The sequence below is a fragment of the Grammomys surdaster genome, unplaced genomic scaffold, assembly GCF_004785775.1.
Source record: "Grammomys surdaster isolate TR1022 unplaced genomic scaffold, NIH_TR_1.0 143, whole genome shotgun sequence".
Lineage (NCBI taxonomy): Eukaryota > Metazoa > Chordata > Mammalia > Rodentia > Muridae > Grammomys > Grammomys surdaster.
The window spans coordinates 103,750-115,161 of NW_021604601.1; the positions used below are offsets into that span (position 1 = coordinate 103,750).

At 42.9% G+C, this 11,412-nt stretch overlaps 2 pseudogenes; one reads left to right on the plus strand and one right to left on the minus strand.

Annotated features, from left to right (window-relative positions):
- Nucleotides 1-205: 205 nt before the first annotated feature.
- LOC114618555 lies at nucleotides 206-1,128 on the minus strand (annotated as a pseudogene).
- A 1,742-nt stretch (nucleotides 1,129-2,870) lies between these two features.
- Nucleotides 2,871-4,183, plus strand: LOC114618621 (annotated as a pseudogene).
- Nucleotides 4,184-11,412: the final 7,229 nt, after the last annotated feature.

The following is an 11,412-nucleotide window of genomic DNA, read 5'->3' on the forward strand; positions in this document are numbered from 1 at the left end:
CTCTTCCAGAGGTAAGACTCTCTCCAAGAACTTGCTTGCTTTGTTTCAGTTCAGAGGGTCTGTTCTGGTTATGTTTAGCCAATCTGATACAAATTAGAGTCGCTATTGAAGAGGGAACCTTGATTATTAAGGAACTGCCTCTATCAGATTGGCCTGTCAGAATGTTTGTGGACATTTTTTTTCTTTTTTTCAGCTTTTAGGAACTTTATTTTCCTTCCACTTTTTCGCTTTGCTCAGGTGTCTGCAGAGCAGCTTGGGACCACTCAGTGGTGGCTCCAACCCACTAGGTGGCCTGCGCTGTAGGAGCTGCTGAGCAGTCCTCAGTGACCGGCTGTGCACTCCAGTCATCCATGGGGAACTGCTGGATGGGCACAGAGGGCACCTGCACACCCTCAGAGCAGTCGGCCACCTCAGGCTGAGCACCAGTAACCACAGGAGCTGGTGTGGTCCATTCACCCTGGAATTCCTCCTTGGTCACACCCTTCTCAGCAGCTGCTTGCTCCTCCTTCTCAATCTCCCCAGGTCTTTGTAAAAGTAAATATCAGTCATTACCTCCCATGAGTGCTCATGGGATACAGTACCTGGAATGTGGAGTACTTCCTGGGCCAGCATCCACCACATCAGACCACTGAATGAGCTCCCTTGTTGTTACATGGGATGGCAATGTCCACATAGCGCAGGGGAGAGTCTGTGTTACACAGAGCAATGGTGGCCAGGTTGACGTAAGAGGCTTCTGTGAGGGACTGGTGGTCAGCCCTGGGATCAGTCAACATTAGAAGCTGTGGGTCCCTGAAGGCTGCTTGAATCTGGTTAGTGAAAGTCCCAGGTGTGAAGTGGCCAGCACTTGGAGTGGCTCCTGTGGCAGCAGCAAACTTCAGCACAGCTTGCTGGCTAGTGTTTCTGGAGGAGATGATGCTGATGTTCTCAATGGCAACAATCAGGCAACAGCTTCTCCCATAAATCTGAAGTCCTCTTCAGATTTATGATGTAGATATGGTCACTTTACCCTTTGTAGATGTACTGCTCCATCTGAAAGTCAAGGTTGGTGCCACCTAAGTGGATTCCTGCAGCAAGGAATTTGAGGACATCTTCCTCTTTCATCTGCAGGACGCCAATAACTCTGGACATTGTGTTAAGTTTCCCTTTAACTTACGATGGAAACCAAGAACAAGGCCATATGGACATTTTCTTGATTAATGATGGATGTAGGATGACTCAAACCACTTTGGACACATCGGCCTGAGCTGTCTGAGAAAGGTAGATGGACCTGAAGAGCTGTCCCTTTACCAGTGGTTTGTTTTCTGTTTGTTTATTAAAACAAGGTTCCACTATGTGGAACTGGCTGCTCTGAAGTCACTATGTAGACCAGGCGGGGCTCGAACTCACAGACAGGTGTGTTGGTCAGGGTTCTCTAGAGTAATATAACATGTAGAACGAATGTCTTTATATAGAAAGGTGATTTACTAGAAAGACATGTGGGCTGAGGTCCAGCTAACGCAATAATGGCTGCCTATGTGTGGAAAGACCAAGTATCCAGAAGTTGCTCAGTACACAAGGCTGTGTGTCTCAGGTGGTCTTCAGTATCAGAATCCAGAAGTAATAGGCTCTAATGACAGTGAAGGAATGTACTGGCTAGCAAGGCCAGAGCAAGCAGGAAAATAGCCAAAGTATACTTTTTCCATGTGCTTATATAAGCTTCTAGAAGAAAGTGTGGCCTATATTAGAGGTGGGTTTTCCCAGATCAAAACATTGGGATTAAAAGTGTACCTTCCAACATTAAATATCTTATTTAAAATAGATTTTTCCACTTCTAATTAATCCAAAATCCCTTTCAGCTGTTTCATTTTGGGGTCTTAGTTAATTCCAATTGTAATCAAGTTGACAACCAAGAATAGCCAGCACACACACACAAACTACATATATACCTATATACATACACATACATATATGTGTATGTATGCACATAAAATGTATATATATATATTATTTACATAAAATGTGTATATATATATTGGGTTTATTAAAATGACTTAAAAGGCCATAGTGTAGCCAATCCTATGTTAGTGCCTATGTACTGAAAGACCAAGAATCCAATAATTATCCAGTTTATGAGGCTGGGTGTCTCAGCTAGTTTTCAGTCTATGCAAGAATTCCAAGAAAGTAGATTCCAATGCCAGTGAATAAAGGAACATATTAGCAAGGGTGGAGAGAAGCAGGTAAAGAGAGACCTTCTTCCTTCTTCCATGGTTTATATAAGCTCCCAGGGGTCAGTAACCTAGGGACGTGATTCTCTAAACCCTTACAAAGTTAGTTTCTCAAATAGCAAACTTAATCAACATCAAAGCCTTCCAGACCCTTAAAGTTCTCAAGTAAACAACTTTCCACTAGGTCTCAGATAATGCAATCAGAGAGTGGTAGACCTTCTGTACATTAGAGTGATTGCTATAGACCTTGTCAGAGTTTACATTGATGCTTTACACACAGTCTGAACCCTCAAAGTCATTTTTTTGGTGTCAGGACACATGCCTTTGTGGTACAAGATCTGACTATCACAGAAGTCATAGAATTGGGCCTCTTCTGGGTAAGTCCATAGTAGACAATATGCTCAACAAATCGCCTTAACAGGATTCTGCAGCCAGCGCAGGGATGACCACTAATATTTACACAGACTGGCCCATCCTTTCCATGTGTAGATGACCCATGCCATCCAGGCCTTTGGGAAAAAAAGGCATAGGAGAAAGGAGGAGGGCGCTACAGGCAACAGAGCTGCAGATGGCATTATTCTCTGCTTCTCCACTGCATGGACAACGCTGTCATGCTACTCTCCCACTCGATTGCAGCCCATTGGTGGATCCCTTTAATTCAAGAAAATGGAGACTGAACAGCCAGAAGAAACCTTCCCCAACACTGAAACCAATGGTGAATTTGGTAAATGCTTTGCAGAATATATGGAAGAGAAACAAGCCTTTAAAAGATCTAGAAATACTGATGAGATAGTTGAATTGCGCATTTTGCTTCAGAGCAAGAATGCTGGGGCAGCGATTGGAAAAGGAGGCAAGAATATTAAGGCTCTCTGTATACAGTACAATGCCAGTGTCTCAGTGTCAGATAGCAGTGGCCCGAGCACATACTGAGTATCAGTGCTTGATATTGAGATGACTGGAGAAATTCTGAAGAAAAGCATCCCTACCTTGGAAGAGTACCCACGTTATAAAGGAAGTGACTTTGACTGTGAGGTAAGACTGTTGATTCATCAGTGTCTGGCAGGAGGAATTATTGGTATTAAACGTGCTAAAATCGAAGAACATCAAGCAAACACTCAGACAACAATCAAGCTTTTCTAGGAGTGCTGCCCTCATTCTACTGACAGAGTCGCTCTTATTGGAGGAAAACCTGATAGTGTGGTAGAATGCATCACGATCATCCTTGACCTTATATCTGAGTCTCCCACCAAAAGACATGCACAACCTTTTGATCCCAACTTTTATGATGAAACCTATGATTATGGTGATTTTACAATGATGTTTGATGACTTCCTGTGGGATTCACCCTGAGGGAAGAAGTGGGTTTTGATAGAATGCCTCCTGATAGGGTTGGGCATCCCATGCCTCCTTCTAGAAGAGATTATGATCATATGAGCCCTCATTGAGGACCTCCTCCACCTCCTCCTTGTCGAGGTGACTGGGGTGGCAGCAGAGCCAGGAATCTTCCTCTTCCTCCTCCACCACCACCCAGAGGGACAGATCTAATGGCTTCAGACAGAAGAGGAAGGCCTGAAGACCCCTGTGATGGCATGGTTGAGTTTAGTGCTAATGAAACTTGGGACTCTCCAATTGACACATGGAGCCCATCAGAATGGCAAGTGGCTTATGAACCAGATGGTGGCTCTGGATATGATTATTCTTATAAAGGGTGTCGTAGCTCATACAGTGATCTTGGAGGGCCTATTATCGCTACATAAGTAACTATTCCCAAGGTTTTGGCTTGATCTATTATTGGCAAAAGTGGTCAGTGGATTAAACAAATTTGTCATGAGTCTGGAGCATCAATCAAAACTGATGAACCTTTAGAAGAATCTGAAGATTCCATCATTGCCATTACAGGAACACAGGACCAGGTACAGAACGCACAGTATTTGCTGCAGAACAGTGTGAAGCAGTATGCAGAAGCCGAAGGATTCTAATGCAAGATATGTTTTCTTTTTTATAGTGTGAAGCAGTATTCTGCAAAGTTTTTCTAAGACTAGTGAGGAACTGAAGGAGTCCTGCATCTTTTTTTTTTTATCTGCTTCTGTTTAAAAAGCTAAGATTCCTCTACTTCATAGGTGTTCTGCATTTAAAGTGTAGTGAAATTTTTGCTGTTCACCAGATGTAATGTTTTAGTTCCTTACAACAGGGTTGTGGGGAGGGCACACAAAAACTAGCATTGACATTTTGAAGCAGTAGCAGAGCGAGTGGCTTTTATTTTTCGCTCATTGGTAGTGGTTTTAAGGAAATCAGAACAGAACCTCAAGTAGAACCTGAAACAGATGCCACAGCAGCGGGCGGTGCTGCTTCCTCGCTTGCTCCTCTTTGCTGACTCTGTCTGATTCCTTACAGAACCCAGGACCACTGTTCCAGTGGTGGCCTGACCAACAATGTGCTAGGCCCTTCCACCTAACCATTAAATTAGTTAATGCCTTATAGGATTGCATTCAACTCCGTATTATAAGAACATTTTCTCAGTTAACGTTCCCTTCAGTCTGATAGGTCCATCTTGTGTGCAATTGGCATAAACTCACCAGCACACCCTCAGAGCTCATTTGTAGGCAGTTTCAGGTTGCAAGTGTCCAGACTACATGTTTGATGTAAATCTGCCAATCTGTCTGCTCTAGTCATCTCTGCAGTGAAGCTGAATTTCTGTGCTGTGGTCCAGGAGGGTTCTTCTCTTAGGATGCCCAGAAAGGATGGTTTGTGAGCAATGATGGAGAGCCTGGTCTGGCACCCCAGTGAGCATTTTCAGGTTCAGTATTGCATCTTGGATGAGACCAAATCTGTCTGTTGGCCATAGTGCCTTTTAACTTGCCACAGGATATAGCCTCAAAAACTGGCTAGATTTGATGTTGAGACTATCCTTCAGAAAACACTTATTTCCTTTGTAACACAGTTTTCCTTTTGGACCCACTCTCACACTGAGAGCTCTGTCTTGCTGATGGCACATCAGCTGTATCCTCAGTCACACCTCTGTGGTGATGATTCAGACAAGGATTCTGTGATTCTTATGGCTAAGCCTTCATGGCTGTGTGACAGGACCCTCAGGTGTGAGAGTCCTGCCCTGTGAACACCAGCAGATCTTCCCACTAAACCCTGCTCAAACTCTGGCTTCTCTGACACTATCCCCCCTCTGCTAGACACTTCTGTCCAGTCTCCCACCCTCTGACCTCCCTTTGATTTTTCTCCCTCCCCTCTCAGCCTCAATCTGCAGGCTCCTCTCATATGCTCCTTCTCCTGCCTGGATGTGGGCTTTCCCTCACCCTTGCTGCACAGCATTTTACAGGAACTTAGGGAACATGAAGAAGCTGTTCTCACCCCCCCATGTCAAACACTTCCTTAGAATAATAAAGGAGCTTTCTTCTTTAACACTAGTCACCATAAGAGGCTTTCACCTCCTGACTTCACTGGGCCTTTCCTCAAGGTTTCTCTGCATGAGCTCTGCGCCTGAGACCCATCTTCTACTTTGTCCCTACTAAGAGTGTGATCTGATCAAAACTAATCTTGGTAGATGGTCTTCATATTTCCTTTTATAGTGCTGAGAGTTGCTTCCACGTGTAAAAAGGACCACCTTTCCCTCAAAGTGGTAAGAAATCCCTTATTCTTGAGGCAAATATGAAAGACCCTGGCGCGTCTACCAGAGTAACTACAGATTTAGCTTAACCATATATACAAAGTAGAAGATGGGCCTCATGTGCAGAACTCATACAGAGGGACCTTGAAGAGAGGACCAGTGAAATAAAGAAATTAAAGCCTCTTTCGGTGACACACACACACACATATATATATTTTACTCACTTTACATCTCTATCAACTGTCCATTCTCACCTCCCAGAGCCACATTTGCCAACCTCTTCCCTCCTCTGGGAAGCGTCCCACCTTTGCATACAGCCTCACAGGAACATGCAGTTGCAGTAGACCTAGGCACATCATCTCACACTGAGGCCTAACCAAGTAGACATTTTAGGAAAGGGGATCCAATGGCAGGCAGCAGGGTCAGAGACAGCTTCTGCTCCTATTATCAGAGGACTCACATAAAGACCAAGCTGCACATCTGCTACATTATGTCAGGTGGCCTAGGTCCAGCCCCTACATGCTCTTTGGTTGGTGCTTCAGTCTCTGTGAGACCCCATGGGTCTTGGTCAGTTGACTCTGTAGGCCTTCTTGTGGTGTCCTTGATCCCTCTACCTTGTTCAATTCTATCTCCAGTTCTTCCATCAGACTCCCTGAGCTCCAGCTGATGTTTGCCCATGGGTCTCTGCATCTGTTTCCATCAGCTGCTGTCTGTAGCCTTCCGAGATCACTCATATTTTTACATGGCAGCACTTTTATGAGCTTTTTATAGTAAAGAAACAAGGAAAGTCAAAAATCAATAATATTTCAAATACATCAGTGAGTATGCCAGGCAAATGGGCTATAGGAAGGCTCGGAAATCTTGACTCTGGGCCTCAGATGCTTTCTGATAAAATTGACAAAGATGTTCCAAGAAAGTATATCCCAAGATGTGTGGCATTCCAGCATCTTCATTCTCTGAGCATCTCCTCAGTCAGTTACCTTTTGCACAGCTTTCTGGGAACTCCTGTTACACAGATGCAATGGTTCTAGTTTTCTTTTGTGGCCTGATCCAGGTGTTGCCTGTGTCTTTGATTTGAGTATCTGTTCTACACCTTCAGATATATGCTATGTGATATCTTTACATGACAATGTCCCTCCCTGAAATGGTTAGCATAAATTGGTAATAAGTAAACAAGAGAATATGCAAATTTAGTTTAATTTTTTTAATTCATGAAATGCAAGCAAATTTTACACACTGGATTATTTAAATTTTGTGACGAAAAAAGGAAATATCAGCACTATACAAGCAATGTCACCTGGTCACGGAAGCTGGGTAGGAAAAAGCATATTAACAAATAACAATGTGACACTTGAAAATATTGTTGTGCATCTAAACGCATGCTGTGTTTGGGGTTTTATACCGTCCAGGAAAACAAGAAGCCTAAATTACATCAAGAATTTAACAAGGAAGGAAGAGGCCAATGAAGAGGTGCTAGTGGGTATGTGCAGGCAAAGAGATGCTTTTCTAATGGAGAAAATAAGCTTATGGGAAGAAGGATTTGTACAAAATATTAATTCTACCCAACATGATTGCTAAGTGATTGTGAAAAAGCAGAAGGTTCTGTATGTCACAAAGTTTATAACACTCAATGTAAAGTAGTATGGGTTTTTTAAAAGGTTTTTAATTACATGTATAGTTTGATAGAATAATTGCTTATAATTTCTTCTGAATCTTTCTGATCTTTGACTTCATAACAGTTCAGTCTTATCAGAGGTAAGACTGATTTAAAATATGTTTTTTAAATATTTGTTCATAATAAGTGTCTATTCTTTTGATGTTATGAAACAAAGTGATCTTTATAATTCACACTTGAGGACCAAACAATCCACTTCCCAAAATATATTTGCAAAGCTGCTGATAATTTTTTTTTAACTCTCTGCATTTGATATACCCACATTCACAGGTGTCTTGGGGTTTGAGTTCGTCACTCATGAAAGCTATGTAACAGATTACAACCTCTATTTGTTCTTTTTTGTTCTTCAAGTCTGGTACAATTGATGTTCTGAATTTTCTTTTTTTTTTCTTTTTTTTAAGTTTTTATTGGATATTTTATTTATTTACAATACAGATGTCATCTCCTTTCCCCATTTCCCCTCCCTAGAATCCTGTATCCCATCCTCACTCCTCCTTTTGGCTTTTATACTATTTTAATTACATGCACATATTAAGGTCAGTTCTAGGTTGAGGGTCTAGCAATACAATAGATGCAAATAGTCAAGGAACAAGCAAGACAATAAACACAAATAATCGAAGAACAAGTTAGGCATTAAATCCAATTCTGTGAACTCTCCCGTGATCACTGTTTCTAAGAGCTTATCAGGATGACCAAAGTATCTGAGCCTACTTCCCTGTCCTAGCCCAAAGTCATTTTCATGTCTGAAGCCTACTTCCTTGTTCTAGCCTAAAATTTAGTTTCCTGTCTGAAAGTACTTCTTTGTTCTGGCCTAATATTTAGATTCCTGCCTGAAATTACTATTTTGTTCTAGCCTCATGTCAGATTCCTGCCTGAAGCCTACTTCCTTGTCTTGGCCAATGTCATATTCCTGCCAAGCAACCCATTTCCTTGTCCTTGTGGAGAGCCTTTGGAGCTGCTTGACAAGAATCTGATGTTCTGAGTTTTCAATAGCCATGATTAGAGGCCTAAAGCAATGAGGATCAAGGGCTGTCTGACAGCCAGGATTTTTACCTTCACTCCCAGGTTGGCCATGTCCCAGTGTAGAGGACAGTGGGATAGCTCTAAAAGGATATGACAGCTTCAGAGAGGATATGAAGACCCCAGAGGTCCCTATTTGGTTCATTTCACAGAGAAATACCCTTGTCCAGCATATGATGGTGGCTGACTGGGAACTCCCCTGTCCCTAACACCTTCCTCAGATTGCACCTTGAACAGTGTGAGGTAACACGGTGGTGTGTGGCAGGCACTGAGTCAGTGGAGCAAGCTTAGTCAGTGTAACCAGGATTTGATAGGAATGCTAAATTTTATTTCTATCACAAGGCCTTGCATTTGTTTGAAAACAATTTATTTATTTCCAACATTGTTAACATTGGGCTGTTTACTCCCTGGATGGTTATAACATTGTAAGAGAAATCCTGAGTGAATGAGCTATGCGAGGAAAACAGCTGCTCACACGTGTGTCTTAATTTACCACCTCCATCCAATGCATGGGCTGTAATTACCACATTGTCCTAATTACCACTGGCTACTGGTCAACCCCTAGCTCTCTTACTTCCATCAACCCTCAGATCACACATTGTACACCACACAGTTATCATGTATACTTAGATCACTGAATGGCTTTAAAGAGTGAATGAGTTGCCTTTACAGTTCAGAGACACCAGACTGGAGGCAGAGACAGAGGGATTCTAGTCACACAGACAGACTCAATGCAGGAGGTTAGAGGAGATGACAAGGAAGCTAGTGGAGAGCTGCAGGGCTGCAGGGCTGCACCAGGCCTCAGGACTGAGGGAACTGCAGAGGTGAGGTGCAGGACCCACATTAGCGTGGAGCAGCAGATGAGCTGTCAGACAGTGACTCAAGGAGGAGGCATTAGCTGTGTGGATGGAGCTGAAGCCTGAAGATGGGCAGGAGTCCTCTGCCTGCAGGTTCCGTGACACACAGACAGCCAGGTGGCAGGTTTGTGGGGACCATGACCATTGCAGGGTTAGGTGGCCTCTTTAAGGGTCCAGGTGAGGGTGAGATAAATCTTCAGAATTGGTTCTCTGATATGGTTTGATATGTGCTCCCTGCTTCCAACCCACTTTGATAAGTGTATAAGTGACATACTTTTACCTTTAGGATTAAGTTAATTACCAGACTTTGCATCATGGATGGTCCTCAGTTGACATGTATCTGTGTGGAAAGTGAGGTGTCATGTCACCCAACCTTTTTGCATTGCACTGAGAAGGGAGTCATCTTCTTCTTGTAAAACAGAGTCACCCAGGGCAAGCCCCTGTTTTGCACCATGATGAATAATTTAGCGCTGAGCCCAGCTTGGTCTCCACAACACTGCCATCCAAGAATAAGAAAGAAAAAGGACCAGAGCAGGAGAAAGTGCCTAAAGAAGCAGCCTACTGCACTCTGATGCCCTGGTGCATGGGGCTCTGTCAGCCACCAGTCTCCTGGGTTCCCACCAGTCTGGTCCAAAGTCAACAGCATAGATTTCCATATTTCTTTTTTTTTTAAAGATTCATTTATTTTTTTATGTATATGAGTACACTGTAGCTGTCTTCAGACACACCAGAAGAGAGCATCAGATCCCATTACAGATGACTATGAACCACCATGTGGTTGCTGGTGATTGAACTTAGGACCTCTGGAAGAGCTGTCAGTGCTCTTAACTGCTGAGCCATCTCTCCAGCCTGATTTTCATATTTCATAAATACATGTGTTAGCATCTTTGCTGACGAAGCCACAAGCAATGTTCAAGTGCTGCCCAGCACACTGGTGATGAGGACTGGAGGAGCAGCAGGGAGCACCTATTGATGAAAAGGAGTGTGGATTACAGTGTGCTCCTGGGCATCAGCTGCAGCACCCGCTCTCCTTCCTTTCTCAGACACTCCCCACACCACAGACCACGGAGCTCAACGGCCCAATTCTTTGCTTCTTCATTTTTCCTTCTAGATCTTTCTGTCACTCTAAGCTCTGATAGGCTAAAACTCCAGATGTTTCTGGAGTTGAAACAAAGATTGTGAATAAAAATTTTTTTAAAAAGCAGGAAACATGAAACGAATCAGCAAATATGAAAGACTAGAAAAATACACCTGTGTTTCTGTCTTTGCTGGTCTTTTAGCTTTCGTTCCCTTTGTTTTTGGGGGACAAGACTTCACTTTTCCACACAAGCTGTCCTTGAGCTTAATATATAATCCACAAGCTTAAACTATTATGGCAACCCTCCTGCATCAGCTTTCCCCATATTGAAATTGTAGGTTTGACCAAATATACAGGTAGACTTAAAATGTACTCAATATAAGTTATTCAAAAGTAATTGTATTGATTTAAATATCCGATTCATATGTAAATCTTTTACCAGCGTATGCCTATAGAGAAACATTTTGATTTAAGATTTATTTGTTTCATGTGAGTACACTGTCGCTGTCTTCTGACACACCAGAAGAGAACATAGGATCCCCATTACAGATGGTTGTGAGCCACCATGTGGTTGCTGGAAATTGAACTCAGGACCTCTGGAAGAGCAGTCAGTGCTTTTAACCGCTGAGCCATCTCTCCAGCCCCCAGAGAAACATTTTTAATCATATTAAAATAGGTAGAACATTGGCATTCTTCATCACAATTCTGAATTTCAACTCTAGCCTGTGTATGGCAAAAGCTAACAATGACAGTGGTGGGCACTCGGCTCACTTTACCTGCATAGACACAGGTGACTTCAACTTCAGAGGACAGGTAAATTGGAATTATAGTTCCACATACACTGAATTGTGGCTATGTAGAGTAAACAAGTTAAATGAATGGTTTTTCTTTTCTTTGTTCTTTGGACAAGATGTGACTATGCAGCCCAGGCTGACTTTGAATTCAGTGCTTCTTCTGCC